At 43.2% G+C, this 6,949-nt stretch overlaps 1 protein-coding gene across 2 annotated transcripts in view; it reads right to left on the reverse strand.

Annotated features, from left to right (window-relative positions):
• The window catches only part of TMOD2 (tropomodulin 2), a 34,562-nt gene extending 27,613 nt beyond the window's left edge, over positions 1 to 6,949 (reverse strand). Inside the window, exon 1 of one of the 2 annotated variants that reach the window (XM_035335666.1) lies at positions 6,897 to 6,949. The gene's annotated coding sequence lies outside the window, so the exon portion shown is untranslated. Of the gene's footprint in view, positions 1 to 6,322; positions 6,567 to 6,896 lie in introns of those variants that run through there. The other variant, XM_035335667.1, reaches the window with a different exon arrangement.

A 6,949-nucleotide genomic window follows, 5' to 3' on the forward strand; every position in this document is an offset into this window, starting at 1 on the left:
TGCTGTGCTATAACTCCTCTTTACCTTGTTATGCTCCGTAAGTAGTTTTTGTTATAATCTTCCCATGCTATTGAAAGGGTTTTCTAGAGTAGCTAGGCTGTAGTTTCTGCTGATGCCATAGTACTGCCATAATTTCCTACTGCTGATACTGCTATTTCTTTTTGAGACAGAATCAGTCCTCTGCTAAGTTAATGTCAGATGTCGGAGTGGTCCCACACTCATTTGCTTGGATGCCTTGAGAAGAGTGAGCATGACCTCAGCTACATGATGTTCTGTGTACCAGAAGCTAGAAAGACTCATACTTTCTAAAACACAGGCTATATACTTAGAAAAACATATCTCAGAGGTCCCACAGGGATGAGAATGCTGTGATAAAGATGATGTGAATTCCTAGTTTCTGGTAGTGTGTATAAGCTAAGAATAAAGTTACACGGCAATGTGCACTTACTAAGTAAAAAAAGATGTGCTAGATGGGAAATAATCCAATAGAGTTATTTTCATTGTTATAGAAAAAAATATATTTTTAAATCAAATTTAAGATTTTTTTTTCTTCTTAATTTTGCAAATCATGGCAACTGTTACTTAGAAAGGAAGTCCTGATGCATGATCTATTTTGAACTACCTCCATATCCAGAGTGAGGGATAGTTCTGTTTTGAAAAATATCTCTGAAACTAATCTGTAAATGTGGAAAAATCCTTCACTTTCTTTCATCTCAAGTAGATGAGCACAAAAGTAAGAAACAGGTGGAATAAATCCTAGGTTAAACTGATAATGGACCAAATGAATAGGATTAGGGCCATTATGATTAAGAGCAGTGTTTGTGCAACACAAGCAGATGTTCGGTGGAACTCATGCAATTGTTCTGTACCAGCCACGCAATGGAGTGCTCACCACAACGTACCTTAATCCAGTGCCAGGCAGATGATCTCTCTGCTGTCCAGGAACTGCTATGAAAAATAAGGTGAGGCTGCTGAAAGCTGAAACTTAAAAATATATGTATTTTGAGAAGTGCTCTGTTGACATAGAACTAATGTTTATTTTTTATGTAAATGTGAAAAGCAAGAAAGGGAGATGCATACTTGGAGATTATGGTTTGTGGTACGACATTTCATTCTGGTTTAGAACTAGGCAATTCCAAAATCTCAGAAGAGCTAGAAAGGGTGCATTAGGTCCAGCATAGCACAGAAGTATGGCAGTGATATACAGCGAAACATTGTGAGACTGAATTTTTTGTGTGTATGGTGAAAATGGTATTAGCTACAGGTCCTGATGTAAATAAGAGGTACTAGAGAGATGAAATAAACTCATGGAGGTAGAAAATGGAGAAGAGAACCACAGAAAAGGATTTGGTCTTCTAGAATCCACCCAATTTTTCTTTCCCCCTCCCCAAAAAAAACTTCTGAAGAACTCAACATAAGAAGCACTGAGCTGTGCATTTTCAGTCACCTTTTCTAATTTGTTCCATCCCTGATCACTTGGTGGATCACAAAAGACAAACTGCTAAAGCATTTGTAGAACTGGGCTCTTCAAGAAGGTGTCTCCGGGGCTGGCAGGGGGAACAGACAGCACTGAGGTCAGGGCTGCCCTGGGGAAGTGATTGCATTGCCAAACCTCTTCTATTCCCAGACCAGTTAGCCACCATTTGTCAAACTTCAGCAAAAAATCCTGAAAAATCCTTTGATATTTAAAACAAACGTCACATGAAGTGGGTTTCTCTGCACTGTTGTTCAGTAGCTGACTTCTGTTCCTGACCACAGTTTTTTAGAAATACCCTTAACTTCATTTATTGCAGAAAAAAATCTCACCCACCTGGAAATCCAGGCAGATGGCTGAGCTCACCAGCCGAGGTGGTGCACATTTCACCATCAGACATCAAGTTCAAAGCAAGCACTAAAAATTTTCCAAGTCTAACCCAAGACTACAAAAGAGTTTTGTTGGTTTGTTTGTTTGCTTCCCTAAGTTAGAATCAGTATCTACCAGTACAGTTTCTAGGTTTGCAAATTCTGGTCCATAAGGCATTATTTTCCTTTTATCCTGATTTACTACTAGATAAACATGCAAGCTGATTAGATACCCATTTGATTACTAAAATTACCACCAAACGCTAGTAGTGCGTTAGCAAGGGTGTATTTCATCTAAAAAATGATGTGTGGTTCCTGGTTTTATCTTTGGCAAATTATCTCCTTACATTTTCATTTGTTTGTTTAAAACCTGTTTGGCAGAAAATGTCACTTTATGCAAATGCTTTTTCTCCCCAGGGCTAATCTAGGGCTAGTTCACATTCTGTTCCTAGCAACTGGTTTAGTCCCACAAAGAGACTGGTAAATAATTAACAATTATGTTGTCCTAATACTAGACTAGGCCTGAACCTTTAGAATGATCATTCAGTGATCAAAAACTCCATTCCATAATTGGATGAGCTGTTCTGAACCGTGGTTATGCTTAGGCCTCTCTGTAGTTTATGTTGCACTTAGCTTCTTTACTGAGGGATTGACAACTCCTGTTCAAATATAACATGAGACATCAGTTTGCTTTAATTGGAGTTTGATCATGCCCTTTATAAGAAAATAACCATCATGTAGATTGCAACCTTATCCATGTGACAGTATGGTTATTTACAGAAGATATAAAGGGATGCAGTCCCTTTGATTCAGATAACGCGAGAGGTTTTTCACTGGTGATAAAAGAAAGATGAAACACGAATGCTTCTCCTACTTCAATGCAGAATGAAGTTATGTAATCAGTAATTTCTAATTGTTTCTAAAATAACATTAGTGATACTATTCATAACCGTTCAAAACAAGAAAGTCCTGGGAAGCAACTAGTTTTCTTTACACTGGCTGATGAGTTTATCACCTGTTTTTGGATGACGTTATATTTTAGATCATAACCACGAGAATTGTTTCCATATAAAAAACTTATAACGACTAATTAGGCATTGACCATATGATAGTCCATAGACCACAAGCAAGTCTTACAAAAATACAGCAAACTTTAAATCACTCAGTTCCTGCCTACAGGAAGACAGGACAACCGTAATCTCTCCAGATACCGGTGAGATGGCTTACAGCACTTGAGTGTGGTGCTCAGGCACTCCAGTGCTGTGTTAGTGTGAGAAACAGGACAGAACAGAGGGGACCTGTCTGCGTGTCGTCCCGTCTCCTCCTCTGAGGTTCTCCACCGCGGTCTTACAGGGGGGAAGCTTTAGTGATAAAATAATGAAGCCATCATCTTCTGTTTCTGCTCATTGCGACTGGTAACTGCAGAGCTGGAACGGAGGTTTCTTGCATCTTTAGAACTTGAGAGGTCATTCAGGGAATCCGTGCACAGTGGTGCACTGAGGCTGCATCACTGCCTGGGCTGACTGATGGCTACCCCCAGCAGCATTCAAACAAAAGGCAGAACTGAGTCCTCAACTCTTCCCTTCACCAGACATTATATCCAGCAGCTGTTTGACTAGAATGGAGCCCCAGGAAAAAGTAAATTCAATTACTTAATGGAATTACTTCCTAAAACACAGTCTGGAAAGCTTTCACTGGATATCTGTATTTCATTTTAACTACCCCTCATTGTTTTTACACAACTTTATATATATATATATATATATATATAAAATCATAACAATATTAGTTAGTTTTTCTAAAATTAAAAACATAAAATAGTTACTGTCTGAAACTAAGGGTGGTGTAAAGCACTAGCCTGAAAATCCTGGAGAGCAAAGTCTTTTTATGCAGATGAAATGGACTGTGAGATGGCAGCTCCACCCAAAATGTGTCATCTGTGAGCTTCAGCTCTGATGTGACCAGAAACACCTTGCTGCTGAGCTGTCCAAGTGGCTGCTGAGTGCTGGTCCCAGGGATCAGATTTAGTATCATTGTATTACTGCCAGGAGGGATGCCGGTCTGTTCTATGTGACAGCAACAGCAAGGAAGCAGCCTCATTTTCTCCTGTGGGGCACGGATGCTGTTTTTACCTCTTTCAATACCTTCCAGACTCTGCAGGTCTGATCCTGCCAGAGAAGGTGCCGATTTACCCTGGAATCAGCGGTTGTACCTCCTCGGAGCACAGATGTTCCCAGCCCTGTGACACAGCAGCCCGTGGCTCTGCGGTCCCCAGACGAACACGGATGAATCAGTCCTGGATCATGCACATTATATGAACAGCTGGGATGTTTAGACAGAAGTGTCTGCATCCAGCTCGGTCTCCCCAGTTTGTGCTGTGCGAAGAATTGTCATTCTTGTTGTCAGCACATCTACCGTGAATGCAGAGCAAAGCACACGCTGGGGCAGGAATTACCCCCAACGTGTGAAAAGGCATCAAGGAGATGCCAAAGGCCAGCTTCTGGTATCCTCACTGACTGAACACGTTTCTCTGGAACCAGCTCTTGTGACACCTGAAACACCATCAACCACACAAAAATCTCTCCATTTCACTGCCCTGTCAGAGGAAAAAAATGCCTTGTTGGAGGTCAAATGGAAAGTCTGCAGAATGACAAAGAATTGAACAGTCTTCCAGGTATCACGCATAGGGCACCATTTCCTTTGGCTACCTGTCCCTTCTTCCATGGACAGTCTCGTTCCTGGACGTGGATCTTTAAGTGAATGATACATGCCAGGTGAAAGAGTCACAGAGAGAACCAAAGGCTGGGTTAAGAGCACACACTACTGATCACGGGACAGATCATTGATAATGATCACTGTTAGATCATTTCTAAAAAAACTCTTCTTGCATCCTTCCTAAGCTGTTTTTAGCTCTTACTGTGTGCAGAGACCTAGTAACTATTTTTTATTATTATTATTATTTTTTTGCCTTCTAGCTGTAAACCAATAATGGCAACCATCTATGGTGTGCACGTCCTGATGGCTGAAACAAACAGAAGGAAACATACCTGGAAAAACACTTTCTATTTTTAGAATAAAACAGATCAGACCAGTCCTGGAAAAGACAACACTACTGTTTGTTTTCACATGTTGGGAACATCAGCAGGAAAAAAGGATGCTGGCTAATACTAAGAGAAGTATTGTTCCACCTGTGCTGACAACTGATAGCAAATAGGCTGCTATGTTTCTATCAGTTCGCTTCTCAGACGCTCCTATTTTAGAGCAGCAGCTGGACCTTCAGACCCAGCTGTTCCTTGAAATAATCTTAACAAAGAAGGATTTTAAAAGTAAGTTTACAGATTTTTGTAGCATCAATAATGATGACCAAATCCCACTGTTAAACAGAAACCACTGCTACACCTGCATGTTACGTTCCATAGATAGAAAGTATGCCTTCACCCTGCTACGAACCTGACATGTGCAGGAACACGTGGCTAAAGGACGCTGCCTCTTAATGCAAAACCCTGCAGAGCTACCACAGCCTCGGTCAAAAGGATCCCCAGACACAGGAAAACATCAAACTATGAGATTCGATAAGGAAGAAAACTACGAAAGCTTCAAAAAACTAGAGCTGATCAATAACAGCCAGAATGCACAAAGATTGCTTGCCAGGAGTTGTAAAACAGTGGAAATAAACAATAATAGTTTGGGAAGGGAATAGAAGTTATGCAACAAAAGAGCAAAGTGCACCATTTTGAACAAAACTACTTAGATCATCAAGATGAGAGAAGCTATTGGCTAAGTTCAGACAAATCCAGCCAGGCTAGATGAATGGGAGAAAAGATACCTGTGGGACTTAGGTCAGCAGAGTCACTAAATGACTCACATAACCTTACTCCTTTTCCACTTTAATGGCAAACATTTAAATACCTATGTATTATGTGCAAGTTCAGTTAGGAGCTGCACTGCATACAGCACCACAGCAAAGGCAGTCTGTTAGCTAGCAAATGGGCGCAGAATAATACCGAAAAGATGATCATGTCGTCAGACTAGCAATACACACATACAAGCTCTAAACATCCCTGAATTTGAGTTTATTTTCCAAATAACGGTATATCCCTTGCAAGGACTTAGCGGAGGCGGTATTAAGGCCAGTTGGTCCCAGGTTGTTTCTTTCCCATTACACGTTCCTACCTCCAGGGCAGAACAGAGGGAGTTCAAGGGCAATTTCTGGGAATACTCAGCCAAAGAGAAGCTTGCGTACGATGGGGAATTGACAAGACTGCACCTACTTATTTCAAACACGCAACCCAGTGCCTCACCGGACTCCCTCTGCCAAACGTTTTCAAAAGTAGGGATGTACGCAGTGCATCATTCATGGTAGCACAATACCTTGCTTCCAATTATTTTTAATTGATATTTGACATTGTTACCTTTCTGAATTTGTTTCATCCCTAATGATGTTGCAGTGTTTTCTCCTAAGTTTATTATTCCTAATCATCGGGTAGTCACACGCATCTGACCAGTTTTCATTTATGTTCCATTGCTGTGCTCCTCAGATTTCTCTCCACGTCTCCCATTGCTCAACGACTGCTTTTTTTTTTTTTTTTTTTTTTTTTTTCCCCGGCAAGAGAAATTCCCTCAAAGCTTCCACCAGAGCCAAGCCCCGTGTATGAGCAGAGGGGCTCCCGACGGTCCCGCACCGTGGCTGGCCAGGCGGGGCCGTGCGGGATGCGCCCGCAGCGGCTCTGGCACACAAAAGAGCCGGGTGGGCAGCTGGCTGGCGTGGAGAAGGACGCCTTCTTTCCCTAATCTATTGCATCGCTCCGTCATCGCTCTCATAAGGGACGCGAGCCCCTGGCAGCAACCACGCCCGCCCTGCAGCAGGGGCAGCCGCACAAGGCCGCCGGCTGCCCCTCAGCAGCCGCGACCCGCGGGGCTCTGATGCGCTGCGCTGCCCGGCTCCGCGCACCGCGGGCGGCCCCGCTCGGCTCGGGACCGGCGGGGCGGCCGGCAGCCGGGGATGCTCCGGTGCCACCTCCCCCGGTGCCACCTCCCCCGGTGCCACCTCCCCGCCCGCGGTGCCGCCGCCGCCCCGCTCCGCGCCCAGCCCCGCCGCTCGCCGCCG

This window comes from Oxyura jamaicensis, chromosome 10, assembly GCF_011077185.1.
Source record: "Oxyura jamaicensis isolate SHBP4307 breed ruddy duck chromosome 10, BPBGC_Ojam_1.0, whole genome shotgun sequence".
Taxonomy (NCBI): Eukaryota; Metazoa; Chordata; class Aves; order Anseriformes; family Anatidae; genus Oxyura; species Oxyura jamaicensis.